Here is a 17,640-nt window from a genome sequence, read left to right on the forward strand (position 1 = left end):
GGTACCAGTTGGTACAAGATTTCTATCTTAGCCATCCAAGCAATCCAATGGTTGCTAATTTTTAAATTTTTTTAAAACTCTCTTAAACTCTCTCACGTGTCTCTCTTTCTCTCCCTCATTTTTGAAATTTATCTTCTCTTTCATCACTCTCTTTCTCTCTCCCCAAACACTCTCTCTGTTCTCTCTTGCTCTCCCTCGCTGCAACTTTCCTCGACGGCGTGTGTGCGCATCCGATCATGGATGGCGATGAGAGGATCACCCTTGAGTTCCTCTCTCTTCCCTCTTCATCCCTGTGAGCTCGGAACACTCAGCGACCCCCAGACCCGATCGGAGCCCCGATGTTGACTCTGATCCCCGCCTTGTCGCGACGTTGCCGAAGAACAAGCCAAGTTTCTCACTATAACAACGCCTAGAAAGTTATTGAGGAAGCCAACTTCACCCTCGTGCCTTCCTTATCAGTAGTAGGTTCTTGATTTTTTTGTTTAGTTCAGTTTCTGAAACTGCAGTTTTCTGCAGTTTCTGGAATTGCAAGTGAACTGAAACTGTAGTTTATTAGAGTTGCAGTTACTAACTGCAAGTGAAACTGCAGTTTATTGGAGTTGCGGACTTACAATTTTAGTTTCCGTTGTTTTGGTGATGCGTTGATGCTGGTATTTTGGAAGGTGTCTGCATGCTATGTTTTGGCCAGTGAAAAGTGTCTGCAAGTTAATAGAAATAGATTAGGTGTTTTTGGTTAATATTTTGCTTTGTTAGTACCTTATACTTAAGGGACTCTTATATATATATATATTAGGTGTTTAACGTGTTTATGGTATTTGGTGTTTATTGAAAGCGAAAGCGAAATCACAACGAAAAAGGACGTAATTATTGAAATTGAAACTATACGAATGATATTGACATTTTGATCAAACTAAATAGATGAAGGTACCATTCGGCCGAAAGAAAAACTCGTGTCATGAGTAACACAATCCAGCCCTCTAATCCACGCGGCAAAAATTCAACAGGTATTGCTAGGGCTGCCCATTGGTTTGGTATTTACCGAACCGACCGACTACCGACCGAAATTTTTTGGTTTGGTAAATCGATTTTAACAAGTCGAAAATCGAAAATTCGAAACCAAAAAATTACCGAAAAAGTTGGTTTGGTTTTGGTAAAAACCGAAAAAAGTTGGTAAACCGACCGATTACCGAAAATTATGACCGAAAGCAACCGAATCGATTATTACCGAAAAAATCGAAATATATACCGAAAAATCCGAAACAATTACCGAAATTTAGATATATATATATTTATATGTAATATTATTACATTAATAATTTAATATGGTTAGTATATGGTTATATATATTTATATGTAATATTATTACATTAATAATTTAATATGGTTAGTATATATAGTTTATAGTTTATATAGTATGTAGTTTATAATACCATATAGTTTATATAAATATATAGTTTATAACTTTACTAACTTTATATATTTATATAGTATATAGTATAAAGTATAAACTACTTATATAATAATGTTTTAATATATAATTTTAGTTATACTTATACCCTATATAATAAAATTACTAATTAGTATATAGTTTTAGACTTTTAGTTATAACTTATAGTTTTAGACACTTAACCTTATATATTATATTCTTTATAGTCTATACACTTTACCTTATATCATAAACTTAAAACTTAAAAGTTAAATACACTAACTTGGCCAAAAAAATACACTAAACTCTATTAAATATCTTATACACTATAATTAAAAGTTAAAACTTAAAACCCAATTAAGCATACAATTCTAATTTCTAAACACTAAACTCTATACACTAAGTCTATTATTATTAATTAATTGCTCTATAATGTTATATATACCTAACATTGTTTATGTATATAATATATCAGGGCGCTTCTAATAAGAGATCCCTCATTTAATACTAAATGAGGGATCCCTTATTGGAAGGGCCCTGATAATATATATAATTATATATAAAGTAATAAATTAGTTAGTACTTAGTAGTTACTATAGTTTAATAGTATATAGTTTATAATACTATAAGACTATAATTTATATATTTGATAGTATATAGTTTATATAATTTATAATATATAGTTTATAATACTATAAGACTATAGTTTATATATTTGATAGTATATAGTTTATATAATTTATAGTATATAGTTTATAATACTATAATTATATATGTAACATATATAACATATAACAAAGTATTATAGTCTTAGTAGTTATAAACTAGTTAGTAGTTTTTTTTTTTTTTTTTTCCATGAAACTAGAGTTAGTAGTTATATAAAGTTATAACTTATAAGCTTAAATTGTTAATACCCTAATCCTAATGTTTTTATTTTATTTTTCCAAACCTCAATCTAAACCCTATTATTTATGTTAATATCTTAATACCTATCATTATTAATGTATGTATAATTATATATAAACTAGTTTTTTTTTAATTTTCCCAAACCCCAATTTGCCCAACCAAACCCTAATCACCCAAATCCCAATTTGCCCAAACCCCAATCAAAACCCCATTAAACAAAACAGTAAAATGTGAGATTCCGTATTTTTACAATATTTTATTTTGGGGTTATTCGAAAATTTTGGAGAATTTATTTGAAAATAAAAAGGTTTTGGATTAATTTTAATTTTTGTTTTAAATTAGGTTTGACCCAAAATTGACTTTTTGTTATATTGAGCTTTTGCTTTCGAACTTAGACTCGTTGGATAGGTCTCGAACTCATGAGTCCGTAGACTCGAACCGTACATTCATCGGAGTTACGGATTGAGAGTTATGGGCGTTTGAAGTGAAGGGCAGTTTTGTAATTTTGTGACTTAGGGTTTAATGAGTATAAAAGCTTCATTTTCATACTTTTTCCCTCATTTTTCTCTCCCAGCCGTCACCCTCACCCTCACTCTCTCTTTTTTTCTGTTCTCTCACCCTATCTTCTCTCCTCTGCGCCGGGCGCCACCACCCAAAGCCTGAGACCCAAACACCTCGCCCATCTCCGCCGACGAGATTTTCTACAACGGCCAGATCAGGCTGTCTACCCTCTCTTCAACTCCTCTGACACGACGCCTACACCGAATCAGAAGCAACGTCGTCTGCCGCTGAGAATGCTGATAATCGAAGGGGAGCGCGAAACGGCATCGTCGTGCTCGTCCTCCTCCGAGGCCGACGACCTCGAGAACCTCTCGCCTGGCACCTACTGCGTGTGGAACCCCAAGGCCTCGCCCGCGCGCGGCGGCTGCAACAAGAGCAACTCCACCGGCTCCTCCAAGGCCACCACCCAAAGCCAGCGCCACCGTGGGGGAGGTACGCCGCTGAGATCCGGGACCCGGGCATGAAAGCCGGTGGATTTTGATCTGGGTTTTGGTCTCTGTTGTGTATGGGTTTTGGTGTCCTCTGTGTGTGTGGGTATTTCGAAAATACCGAAATATACCGAAATCCGAAGGATCCGAAAAATGCCGAAATCCGAAAAAATCGATTCGGAAATCGGCATCAAAACTAGATTACCGAAATTTTTGGTAATCGAATCGGTAAGGCCATTTACCGATTCGATCCGACCGCAACAAGAGCAACTCCACCGGCTCCTCCAAGGCCACCACCCAAAGCCAGCGCCACCGTGGGGGAGGTACGCCGCTGAGATCCGGGACCCGGGCATGAAAGCCGGTGGATTTTGATCTGGGTTTTGGTCTCTGTTGTGTATGGGTTTTGATGTCCTCTGTGTGTGTGGGTATTTCGAAAATACCGAAATATACCGAAATCCGAAGGATCCGAAAAATGCCGAAATCCGAAAAAATCGATTCGAAAATCGGCATCAAAACTAGATTACCGAAATTTTTGGTAATCGAATCGGTAAGGCCATTTACCAATTCGATCCGACCGATGGGCAGCCCTAGGTATTGCGCAAACAATGCAATATGCCATGGCCCAAGCCCATTCAGTGCATTCACTACACACTTTCAAGTTTCAACTACCAGACTAAAGGCCAAGGTCTATCTGACCAATATTAATGATGAGGGGGGTCGTGTGGAACCTAACTCTGTTCCACAATGTGAAAACGCGTCAATAACAGTAATTATCACAGTACCGGCGGTTCCTCACTTTCCACTTCACATTCACATTGAAGGTAGCAGGAAGCTGATTCGTACATGCGAAGCAAAGCACAAGGCAAGGTGTAATTAATATAAAAGAGAGAGTCCTTCACATGAGTACGTACACTCCCAACTCTCAGGCTGTTTAGTTATATATCCAGCATGCAAACACACAACAAGGCTTCTATGCCCCATCATGCAGCTTCTTCTTCCTCTTCTTCTTCTTCCACAAATTCATACACATACGATGTGTTTCTGAGTTTTAGAGGTGAGGATACACGCAACACTTTTACAGGCTATTTGTACAGCGCTTTGTGTCAAAATGGAATCAACACCTTTATGGATGATGACCTTAAAAGAGGAGAAGAAATATCAGCACAGCTTCTCAAAGCAATTGAAGAATCAAAGATTTCGATCATTATTTTCTCTGAAAACTATGCTTTGTCAAGGTGGTGTTTGGATGAACTTGTTAAGATCCTTCAATGTAAAAAATCGATCAAAACAACAAATGGTGAGGCCAATTTTTTACAAAGTGGATCCTTCGGATGTACGAAAACATAAAGGTAGTTTTGGTGAAGCCCTTGCTAAACATGAATGCATATTCAAAGAAAATGTTCATAAAGTGCACATATGGAGGGCAGCTCTTTCGGAAGCAGCAAATTTGTCAGGATGGCATTTCTTGAATGGGTATATTTCTCATCACTATTATGCTTGCTTGCATCATTTGTATTAGTGTTGGATACCCACAAACCGTCCACCGACCGACACTAGTCAGTTTGGGCAAATTCCAAACCGATTACTGTCAAAGGCGGTCAACCGACAATCGGTTGGTTCGGATCGGTATGAGCCTTATCCGACTTTGATATTGGGCCACTTTTTGGTCCAATTTTTAAGGCCTGCATTCAATTAATTCTCATTATTGGTAAAATATTGGCATTGGCAAGGTTGTAAAAATTGGCAACCATGCATTATTCATGATATAAGAATTTAGGCTTATTCATACCATTACCCCCTGTAAGATACACTTTTTTTCACTTTGCCCCCTGAAACTTAAATACTCTCAGTTTGCTACCTGAACTTCACACAGTTATTGCAAAAGACCCTATGCCGTTAACTCTGTCAATTTTTCTGTTAAAAAAGCTAACGTGGCACTTATATGGCATGGGTGATACCATTTTCTAGTTATGTAAGATCCATGTGGACAAAACAAATTATAAAAAATTGACATGGATCTTATTATTTTTTAGTTTAAAAATTATTTTTTATTATTTTTTTGTCCATATGGATCTTACATAGCTAAAAAATGGTCTCACTCATGCCATATAGGTGCCACGTCAGCTATTTTAACGGAAAAATTGACAGAGTTGACGGCATAGGGTCTTTTGCAATAACTGTGTGAAGTTCAGGTGGCAAACTGAAAAGATTTAAGTTTCAGGGGGCAAAGTGAAAAAAAAAGTGTATCTTACAGGGAGCAATGGTATAAATAAGCCAAGAATTTAAACCTAATTACAATTACAAATTGTTAACTATTTAACTTAAAAACTAATTAAAACCATGCATTATTCACATTGTTACCTACTTAACTTTAAAACTAATTACAATTTCAACCCAAATTGAAAAATTAAGATCATTATAACATCATTAGTTTACAACCCAATTACAACCTAACTTTAAACCTATTATATAAGAATACATAATAAGACCATTCCCAACAAAGTAAGCAGCCTTCAAAGTGACCTTGAACCCTTCAAAGTGAGCAGCAACAGCAGCAGTATTGACCAACAATCTGACCTTTGAGGAGCCTTTAATCTCTTGTTGAAGGAGGTACTTCACTTGTGGATAGTTGTGAAGTAGCCACCACTGCAAAAAATAAAAAATTATTAGTTTATAAGCAAGGCAGCAAACACTAACCATGTTGAAAACATAAAGGCAGCAAGCTTAAATTATCACTTGATTCAAGTTCTTCAAATTCCTTGTAGAATTCAACTTCCTCATTAGTTGGCTCATTGTAGAAATTAAATTCTTCTGCTCTAAGCCAATCACTAGTACACACTAATGTCTCTACTGTTTTGGAAGTCAAAGAAGCTTTAAAAGAATCCACAATCCTCCTACCCAAGCTAAATGCATTTTCACACTAGCCACTGTTGAACTTAGGATTGAGAAGAGATCCTTGGCAACCTTTGAAAGAAATGGATACCAAGATTGATTAATCTTCTACTATTCTAAGACATCAAAACCCTGGTGTTCTAGTTTCTCAAAAAGACCACTTAAATACTTATCCACTTCATTGTTTATCTTTGCTACCTCTTCCTCCATTATTTTTCTTTTTAGCTTCAACTCAAGTCTTGAAAGTCCAGTTTCTGGTATTACCAAATTTGAGAAACTTGGAGGGACAATGTTATCTGCTCCTTTGTATGCATTATACAAATTCAGCAAGCAAGTTTTGATCTCACCAACAATATGTTCGATCCTTTGGGAATCTGCCCCAAGTTTCTCATATACAGTTTTAATGAGTTGAAGCTTGTATTTAGGGTTTAACACATATGAGACATATACTGGCTTGTTCACCATCTCAAAAGTCTCTTAATACTTGTTAAACTTTGCCATCATTGAAGCTGCCACCTTTTGCAACACCAAATTACTAGAATCTTGTTTTTTTTTTTTTTCCATAATATCAATTTCCTACTCACTTAATGTGGCAAAAATCAAATGGGATGTATAGGTTTTGGTTGCACTAAGTAGCAAGGTACTGTCATAAAATTTCTTAAGGAAATGCACAAAGGTATTTGCCTTCTCCCAATCCTCATCAGTTGGAGTCTTCATCCTCACTGTTTCATTTGTATCTTTCTCACTGAAATAGCTCATAAATGGCTTATATTCCTCTACCATCCTACTAAACACCACTTTGTAATTGGATGCACTCCAACATTTTGTAAGTGTTCTAGTTTGCAACATCCATTAGCACATTGGACATTGCCCCATTCTTCAAAAGGACATCATATTCTCTAATTTGTCCAATCTTTGAGGAGAAGAGTGAATATACTTCACACAATTCCTAATTGCATCTAAAAATCTCCTTCAAATCATCCTTAACAATTAAATTGAGGATATGACAAGCACACATTGTATGCAAGTACATGCCATCAAACAACAAGGTCTTCATCTCCTTCAGCCTCTTGCTCATGTACTCAACAACCTCATCATTTGTAGTAGCATTATCAACCGTAATGATACTTATATACCCTTTGATCACTTATCACACTCATAATCTTAGCCTTCTCCACATTATACAAATCTAGAACTCCTGCAGCTACCTTCTTATTATTTGGTATCCTAAACTAAGGACACAAGTTAGAGATCATATCCCTAAACCATGCTCCCTCAACCACCCTAAAATGAATTTCATCCTTTATAACCCACCTAACAACCTTTTCTTCATGCCGTTTTTGGTTAAATGTATGGAGAACCAATGGAGCCTCCATTGTCTCTTGTGTAATGGTGGATTGGCCTCTAATATTACCCTTGTAACCTAGATTGTTCACACATTTTTTCTCTATATGAGTCCTAATCCCAGTAGTCCCATTAGTCTTGAGATGAGTTGGCATTTCATGTTTGCAAGTGTTACAAACAACATAAGGATACATAACCCTTTTCTTATTTTTTTTGTAACTTTGGTGACAAATAGCCTCACATTAGACTACCTACCCTTCTTAGTTCTAGGTTCAAAATCTGTTTGTTCATCTTTCCCAAGTTGTGTTTGAGATTCAATATTTTCAGGTTGGGGTGGAGGTACTAATTAGGGTGTTTGAGTTTCAGGTGAGGTTGTGCATTAAAGGCATTCATAATTTTTGATTCGCTAGATTCCATCCTAGACTCATAGTTTACAAACAAAAAATAATACACATTATCAATTATCAATCATACAGTCATGAGTCATGAGTCATATAGTTATCAAGTATCAAGTGTACGTCAATCATACAATTATCAAGTATCAATCATACAATCAGCACACGCACATTGTGAAACAGAAAGGGATTGATTGTATGATTGATACTTTTAAGTTTTTAACCAATTACACATTCTAGTTTACACATTATGAAACTACAACTCTCAACTCAACTCACCTCACTATGTGCCTTGTGCAAATTGCTAGTGTTGCAGTCCAGGTCCAAATGAAGTCCCCGTGAGCTTCCCACAACCTGAAATAAAGTAATTAATAATTAATATTTGCTTAATTTGCCCCAAATGACAAACAAAAACCATAATTTTAAAAACCTAATTTCAAGAACAGAGCAGTTACCTAACCTTCCAATCATTGGCCAGGTCCAATTGAAGTCCACGTGAGCTTCCCTCAACCTGTAAACACGTAATTAATGATTAAGTTTAGCTTTTCCTCCAAATTAGAAACTGAAAACCTAAATTCAAAACCCTAATTTCAGAATCAGAACCATATATAGAGAGGAAGAGCACTTACCAATTGTGTGAGATATAATTTATTGAAATATTTGGATGCGAGAGTCGAGAGTGTGAGATGAAAGACTAAGTCGAGTTTGGATTATTTGGGCAGTTTTGACTTTCGAGAGATGGTGGTCGAAAATGGTGATAAGAGGTAGATCAAAAGAATATGGTGTTTGAGGGTTGTCTTTGGTGGACGATACGGTGGTCGGAGGTCAATATTAAAGCTTGGTGGCGATGGGTTTTTAGTCTATCTCTTAGAGACAGTACTCTCTCTCTCTCTCTCTCTCTCTCTCTCTCTCTTCGAATTCAAATGTGAAGAAATGAGAGATTGAGAGTGTTTTGAGAGGGTTGGTCGCGTTTTGGACCAAAACGCGGATATCATATGGTGTAGGGTGCATAATAACGATCACGCATCCTCCATCTAACGGCCCACATTCAATAAAAATATAAACAATAATTAAAAATATAAAAATATATATCGGTTCGGTTCGGTGAACTGACGGTCTATGACTAACAGAATCGTCATCGTGAACCGCAATGGTTGGTTCGGTTCTTGTACCTACACCGACTCTCTCGAACAACCGCCCAACTCAATTTTTCAATAACTGCCGGTTGGTTTGTCGGTCATTTTGATCCAGCCCTTATTTGCATATATGATAGTTATCTCCTTTCTTAGCCTTTTTTTTTTTTTTAAGAAAAAAAAAATTTAACAACAGAGTAATATGATATAAGACCAACATAGTAATTTGTTATAATATCTTAAAGAACAAAAATATATGCCGAGATATGGATATATACAAAATTTTCAAGAACACAATTTAATAAATAACATACTAATTAAGTTGGATACGTTACTAACATAATCAGTGAAACAAGATCATACAAATTAAGTTATCTTTTTTCTTTTTTGGTGATTCTTCTTTTTGTAAATTATTAAACGCATAATCTTGATTTATTACATATTTTGTATGCCTTTGATTTGGCAGGCCTGAATATCAATTTATCGAAAAGATCACTGAGGAGATCTCAGCCCAGGTTTTACACCATACACATTTGGATGTGGCCGCTCATCCAGTTGGAATAGAGTCTTGTATACGAGATATGGATGAACTTTTAAATGTTGGGGAAAATAGTGTTCGCATGGTAGGGATATGGGGAGCTGGTGGAATGGGTAAAACAACAGTTGCTAAAGCAATTTATAATTCAATAGCACATCAATTTGAAGGTAGCTGCTTTTTGGCAAATGTTAGAGAAAATTCAATGTCCCATAAAGGCCTAGTCGAATTGCAAGAGAAAGTTTTGTCTAATATTCTACGAGGCACAGTTATCATTACGACAAGAGATTGTTTTGGATTGGGAAGCAGAGTTATCATTACGACAAGAGATAAACACTTGTTAACTGCTCATAGAGTTGATTTAATATACAAGGTCAAGGAATTAAGTCATCTTCAAGCTTGTGAGTTGTTTAGTTGGAATGCATTCAAAAGCAATGGACCTCCAGATGAATATGTGGAACTTACTAGACGTGCTTTAGACTATGCTCAAGGCCTTCCACTAGCTCTAATTGTTTTAGGTTCTCATCTATATGGTAGAAGCACATACCAATGGAAAGCTGCATTAAATATTTTCAAAAGAGTTCCTAACAAACAAATACAAGAAATTCTTGAAGTAAGTTTCAATGCATTGGAAGATCCAGTGAAAGAAATTTTCCTTGACATTGCATGTTTCTTTAGAGGTCAAGACGCAAACTATGTGTCACAAATAGTAGAAGGTTATGACCTCGACCAGGGGATTGGTATTGCAGTACTTGTGGAAAACGCCCTTGTAACTATTGAAAGAAATAGTCAGATTTCTAAGCATGATTTAAATTGAAGAAATGGGTAAAGAAATCGTTCGCCAAGAATCTCCCTATGAGCTTGGCAATCGTAGCAGATTGTGGTGTCACAAGGATGTTTACCATGTTTTTACAGAAAATACAGTAAGTATGATATTTCCGATGTTATCTTGTTCATTTCAACAAGCCTGAGTATATTTTAGCTTGTACTTTTATCTAATTAAGAATTTGCTTGTACTATGATTTTTTAACTGTATCGGATGATCATGTTGAACTCATGACCTATTCTAATATTATTATTTACTTTGATCTATATATTGTAGGGAACCAATAAAATTATAGGCATCATGGTAAAGTCGCCTGAAATAGATTTGATCATATGCTTGAATGCTAAAAGCTTCTCAAAGATGACAAATCTTAAATATTTAATAGACCCTGATGGCTGTCTTTCTGGAGAAGTTGATTATCTCTCCAACGAGTTGAGATTGCTTGAATGGCGTGGATGTCCCTTACAATCTTTGCCACCCAGTTTTCAACCAAAAAGCCTTGCTGTGCTCAATATGCCTGACAGCTGTATCACTCGACTAGGGAAGGGATTCAAGGTATTTTAAAGTATTCATCCATTGCTATTTTAAAGAGTTTATCATTTGAATTCTTTTGAAGTGGTGTTGTAAATATCTCTGAAGCTTCATAATTTGATCCTTTCCTGTGTCTTTTGTTTATTTCCCTGCCACACAGAATTTGAGAAATCCTTATCTGACATCTATGAACTTCATAGGCTGTGAGTTCCTAAAGAAAATTCCCGACCTCTCTGGGATCCCAAACTTAAAGGAGCTGATTCTAAATGATTGTTCAAGATTAGTTGAGATTCATCCTTCTGTTGGATTCCTTGATAAACTTGTTTCGTTGAATCTTAGGAACTGCACTAAACTGAGGGTGTTTCCAAGAAGAATCTGCTTGAAATCTCTTGAATATATTAGTCTCGTAAATTGCAGTGAGCTTGAGAATTTCTCAGAAGTTGATCAGGGAAAGATGGAATCCTTTAGATATATGAATCTAGGAGGCACTGCCATAAAAGAATTGCATTCATCAGTTGGATATCTCACTGGGCTCGAAGTTTTACTTCTAAATGATTGTAAAAGTCTTACAACTCTGCCATGCAGCATCTTTAAGTTGCAGCTGCTATGGTGGCTTGAGCTCAAGAATTGCCCAAAACTTGTTACAGTTCCAGATAAGGCGAAGTTTGAAGTTTCATCGAGTGCAAAATCGCTTCCTTTGGTGCTTTCAACTGACTCAACCATTTCACATCCGATTAGCGGCCCACTAAGGCTTCCCAAGCTACGTGAGTTCCTTGCAACTCCTGATTGCTGGTCAGCTTTAACCGTACTTGATTTATCAAGAAACAATTTTGTTAATCTTCCTGTATGCATTACAAAATTTGTCAACTTGGAGGTACTCAACTTGTGGGATTGCAAGAGGCTTCGTGAAATTCCAGAGCTTCCACCAACCGTAAGAATGGTATACGCGAGTAATTGTGAATCATTGGAAAGATTTTCAACATTGACAGAGCTATTGAAATATGGAAAGTCACGAAGAATTGAACAGATGGACTTGTCCTTTTGCCATAGATTGTGTGACAATCTGGGCTGCGATGTGGAAAACATGGAAAGTATTATACTGAATCAGGTCTCTTTCTCTTTTTTATATACTACATTTATTGATCACATTGCTAACTTTATCTCTTACATAAATGGAACCTACTTAGATATGTTAGTCCTTTTGTGAGGGATGTTTACGGTAAATTCGTTTATTAATTAACCTCTTTGTTACTGTGTTACAGACGTCTTCTGAGCACAATGCATTTGATGTTGTGATTCCCGGAAGTAAGGTTCCAAATTGGTTCAGCTGCAGGAAGGATGTATGCGAAGGTGATAATATATTGGAAATTTCTATGGAAATCCCTGAAACTATCAAATGGGAGAACGCACGATTGGCTCTCTCTGCTGCTTTTGAATTTCCACAAAGTAACTACGTAGTATTTGAAGCTGAGATCTTCATCAATGGAGAATTTGTAAGTTTTAGTCAGCAAAGTTTTGGTTTTCTGTCCAAAACAAAAAGAAAGACAACGTCAGCTCATGTGTGGCTCAAGTATTTTGAAATGAATCCAATGGTGGATAGGATGTGTTTGTCGCCGCCTTATATGTGTCGAGTTAGATATGGCAAAACTAATGGTGATGATGATGTGCCCTTTAAAAGCTTGGGGGTTCACCTAATATGCTGCCAGGATGATGATTCAAACGACCGCGTTACAGGAGTCAATGATACCAATTTGGATCATCAGCAAGAAAAGCAGCGGATTTCCTTGTCTTCAGAACCAATGAATACTCCAAAGCAAAAGCGAAAGAGAAAGCGAAATTCACAACAAAAAAGGCCACTTGGAGCCTCAGCTGGCATAAAAATGGAAGATGTTACAGTCGAACATCATCAGGAGCAGCCGCTTTCTTCGTCTTTGGAACCGATGGAACCGCCAAAGCGGAAGCAGAAGCGGAAGCGAAAACAAAAGCATAGTGAGAGCAACCATCTACTTCAGAGTTGAGACGATAACATGATTTAGCGGCTTCATCTGTTATCATGGACTTCTTCAATCAGCCAGATGGTGGCTTCAGCTTTACACGATGAATGATGGTATCCAAGGGCCTGTATTCGTCCTCGCTGCCAACCCTCAATTGGTCCCACTGTTTTAGGAGAATATTGGTGAGGTAATGCAAACGTTGTCCATACAAGTATACAACTGCTTAATGGACTTGCCTAAACCTAACCATGAGGTGAATGGAATAACAGAGCCACGGTGTGTTGGGATTGGGATCTGCTTCATGTACTCCTTGTACATCTCGGCCCTTTTGATCAAAACTTCCGAAGTTTAAAGCTTGTTTAAAAGGACTTACAAGTTATAAGAGGACACAAAGCTATCAATGTATGCAACAGTGATATAAACAACAATTTGTTATCCACTCGTTTTTCCAAACAGGTTCTCACATATTGAGATTACTACATTCAGGGAACAAAAGTTCCAAAAATTGCAACAATAACATTTGAGTACACATTTTGTTCATCCTTCATGAATGGCATTTTCATACTGTGCAAAATACGGAATTACAGAACTTGTTGTTCCTCGGCAAGAAGAGCAGCTTTCGCTGTCTTCAAAACCAAGGAATCCTCGAAAGCGAAGGCGAAAGCGAAATCACAACGAAAAAGGACGTAATTAATGACATTGAAACTATACGGATGATATTGACATTGATCAAACTAAATAGATGAAGGTGGTAATTCGGCCGAAAGAAAAAGGAAATTTTCATTAAATAACCTCTTATAATACAACTATATTTTTTTTAACCCATTACTCATAACTTTATCTTTTATGACTCTTTGGTCACTTTTCGGACAAAAATACCTTTGTAGTCACTACATGGTTGACATGTCGACACTCTGTCGACCAAAAAATTAATTTTAACGAAAAATGTAAAAAAAAAGTAGAGAATGATAAATATAATAAACTGACTGCAGTATCATCTAAAGTGAATGTACGTAACATCATTTGTCGATCATTTGTCAACCATTTGTCGAACATTTATCGACCATGGACATCCATTCGTTGGTAATTTGAAGCCTATTGCATTCGAATGTGATGTGATTAGGATGGTAATTTCAATTTTTTGTTTTTTGTTTCTTGGTGTGTGTCTGTGACTCTATGTATGTGTGTTGACGCTTCTTTCTTACAAACTGGCATTCTGAATCCTGTGTAGAATTCATAACAAACTGTGTTTTCACTCATCCGAACTACAAGAAATTTAATTTGGGCCTGACAGGGGCAATTGAGACCTTTCACAGCACAAAGGCACCGAAAAGCACCATTTCTTGTAACTTGTAAGACTTTCTAAAGTGTGCTATTCTAAAGAAAAAGCAGCCAGTTTTGACTTTTGATAGTTTCCCCAAAAAAAAAACACGTGTCATACTGTCATGAGTAACACAATCATCCCCTACTGAAATATGGCCATGGCCCATGGTCCAAGCCCATTCAGTGGATTCACTACCAGACTAATCAAACAAATTAAAACAACTGAAAAGTGACCGAGCTAAATAATGAGGGGGGTCATGTGGACCCTAGTGCCATCATGTGCAAACGTCTCAGTATCAGTAATAAAAAAAGAAAAAACTTGCCTATAATAAAAATAGAGACTGACTTGACATTTCATAAAATATAAAATAAGAGTATATGTGTCATTATGTTATTGAGTTGTAATACCAAATCAGTTGTATCTCTATTATATAAAAAAAATTTCTCTCTTGAAATATCAATTCAAAAGGTAAAGAGATATCACACGATCACACCGAAAGTTCCTCACTTTCAACTTTGTAGGCAGTAGGAAGCTTTGTATGTACATGTGATGCAAAGCACAAAGCCTAGCCTAATATAACAATATGGCACAAGGAGTGCCAATTAAGAATCTCATAATGTGCTCTGATTGGCACTCCTTTGCAAAATTTGTGTCAAGAATATACGATCGGGAAATTATTTTTTGAGATAATAACAGGTTCCATTTTTTGTCAGGGATTTGCTCTTGTGGTGATTACTGGGAATAGAGTTTAAATGGAAGAAAAGAACAGTCACATTTGCAATTTTTTCACTCCCATTATAATTTTCAGTTTTTTTTAAGATCGTGCAAATTACAAAAAGAAAAACCCATGTCATGAGTAGGGGTAGCAATGGGTCTTGTCGGGTTGCTTTTGTGTCGTGTTGAGGTCAAGCATTACAAAAAATCACTCAACATGAACACAACCCATTTAATAAACAGGTCTTAAAAGTACTTAAACTTGAACACGACCTGTTTATTAAACGGATAGCATGACACGACCTATGTAACCCGTTTAATAAACAGGTCGGGTTGATCTAATAACCCGCTTAACACGTTTATTGCATCTATTTAAATTTTAATTCAATAATAATCCATACATGATATATGCTATGAAACATAAAGAAATTCAACTAGGCCCGTTTGACACTGTTTTTTAGAAGTATTTTTACTTAGTAGCGCTTTTACTAGAAGTGCTTCTGCTAAGAAGCTCAAACAAATTTTTATAAAAAATTATAAGTGGTTCATGTAAAAGCACTTGGATGTGCTTCTTGAGGAAACACCTGTCTGATATTTCTCAAAAAACTCCTTAAAAATGCTTTTAGAATCTAAAAGCTAAAAACGTTTTTATTCATTTTTGCCAAACGCAATCAAAAAATACTTTTACTAATCTGAAAGTGCTTTTGACAATTCTAAAAGCAATGACAAACGAGCTCTCCACTGCTAGTTGTTAAATAATTCATAAAACAAGTCCATCATTGATGTCTCAGTCTCAAACTCATGAGTCATGAGTCATGAGTAACACAATCCACGCAGCAAGCCCAATTCAGCGGGCAAATGTAAACAATGCAGTATGCTATGGTCCAAGCCCATTTAGTACATTCACTACAAAACCAATCAGATAAATTTAAATTCAAAAACTGAAAAGTCTACACACTCAAAGTCAAGGTCTACCACTCTACCCCACCAAGCCCATTAATGACGGGGTAGTGTGGAGCCTACCTCTGTCTGTCTGTTCTATCACGTGAAAACGCATCAGTAACAGTAACAAAAAAAATATCACACCCACAGTTCCTCACTTTCAACATCATATAAGACAAATGCTTGGAGAGGTGACTTCCATGTACACCCACTCCTTAAAAATGTCTGGTTATATAAGTATTATTCAATAAATAAAATAAATAAATAGTTTGTATTTAAAAAGTAATATTTTAATTAAATCATCTATTTATTTTATTATTCAATAAATATTATATAATCAAATAATTTTTGATCGAGTTGATTTGTTTTATAAATGATTTTTAATATGTGATCTAAAAAGACTTTTTTACTCAAATATCACCTAAACTATAAGGGGTATGTTCAAATACCACCTAAACTTTTTTTTTATTAATTTACCACCTGAACTTTCACATATTGGCCAATCTATCACCTACCGTCACTTCAGTTAAATTTTATGTTTATTTTAAAGGTATTTCCGTCAATTCATATAATAAAAGCATTTGAAATATTGAAAAAAAAAAATTCTAATTAAACCCACTAGAAAAATAAAAGACTTGGGTATTTCATTTTTCTATTTTTTAGTTTTTAAGCTTTTTTTTATAATTATATTTTAAAAATAGTTTTTAAAATAATATTATTTTTTTAATTGTATTCATTGACAAAATGGGAAGTATGAGAAATTTTTTGATGATTTAACAGAAAAATTGATGTTAGTTGGCAAATTGGCATATATTAATAACTTCATGTGATAAATTTGACAAAAAAAATAGTTTGGGTGGTATGATACCTCATATTTTGGTAAAAAAACTATCTAAAAAATAAACGTTTTGAATTATAAACCTGCACTGCGGAACAAATATTTTTGGAAGATGAGGTGTATATGGAGGTGACCCGGTGACCCAAGTATTATCCATCACATATAGAGAGTCCTTCTACCACTCCCAACTCTGAGGCTCTTTAAGCAGAAACACAGTATGGCTTCCATGACCAATCAAGCAGCTTCTTCCACCCATTCATACACATACTATGTGTTTCTGAGTTTTAGAGGTGAGGATACACGCCATAATTTTACCTGCCATTTGTACAAAGCTTTGCGTGAAAATGGAATCAACACCTTCATGGATATATGACGACCTTAAAAGAGGGGAAGAAATATCAGCAGCGCTTCGCAAAACAATCGAAGGGTCGAGGATTTCTATTATCATATTCTCTGAAAATTATGCATCGTCGATGTGGTGTTTGGATGAACTTGTTAATTAAGATCCTTCAATGTCAAAAATCAAAACAACAAATGGTGAGGCCAATTTTTTACATAAAGGTCGTTTTGGTGAAGCTCTTGCTAATTAAACATGCATGAATGCGTGTTCAAAGAGAATGTGGACAAAAGTGAACAGACAGAAATCTAAACGTTCCTTACAGAGAATCTAAACCAAGAGCTTAGCAGCTACAGCCAGAAAACCAGGACACTCGAAGGAACCAAGCTCAGAGCTGAAGCTTATGGAGGAGAAGTAGCCCATTGTCAACTCAGATCGTGTAAGCTAGGCAATGAGTCACCAACACCATTCATTCAGCAGGTAACGTACGTCAACAATGCAATCTCTCCCCTTC

At 35.9% G+C, this 17,640-nt stretch overlaps 2 pseudogenes; one reads left to right on the forward strand and one right to left on the reverse strand.

Annotated features, from left to right (window-relative positions):
• Window positions 1–4,293: 4,293 nt before the first annotated feature.
• On the forward strand, window positions 4,294–12,995 carry LOC147294040 (TMV resistance protein N-like; annotated as a pseudogene).
• A 23-nt stretch (window positions 12,996–13,018) lies between these two features.
• Window positions 13,019–14,461, reverse strand: LOC147294041 (protein RDM1 pseudogene; annotated as a pseudogene).
• Between the last annotated feature and the right edge of the window lie 3,179 nt (window positions 14,462–17,640).

Source organism: Dryas octopetala, chromosome 2 (genome assembly GCF_963921425.1).
Source record: "Dryas octopetala chromosome 2, drDryOcto1.1, whole genome shotgun sequence".
In the NCBI taxonomy this organism is placed as follows: Eukaryota; Viridiplantae; Streptophyta; class Magnoliopsida; order Rosales; family Rosaceae; genus Dryas; species Dryas octopetala.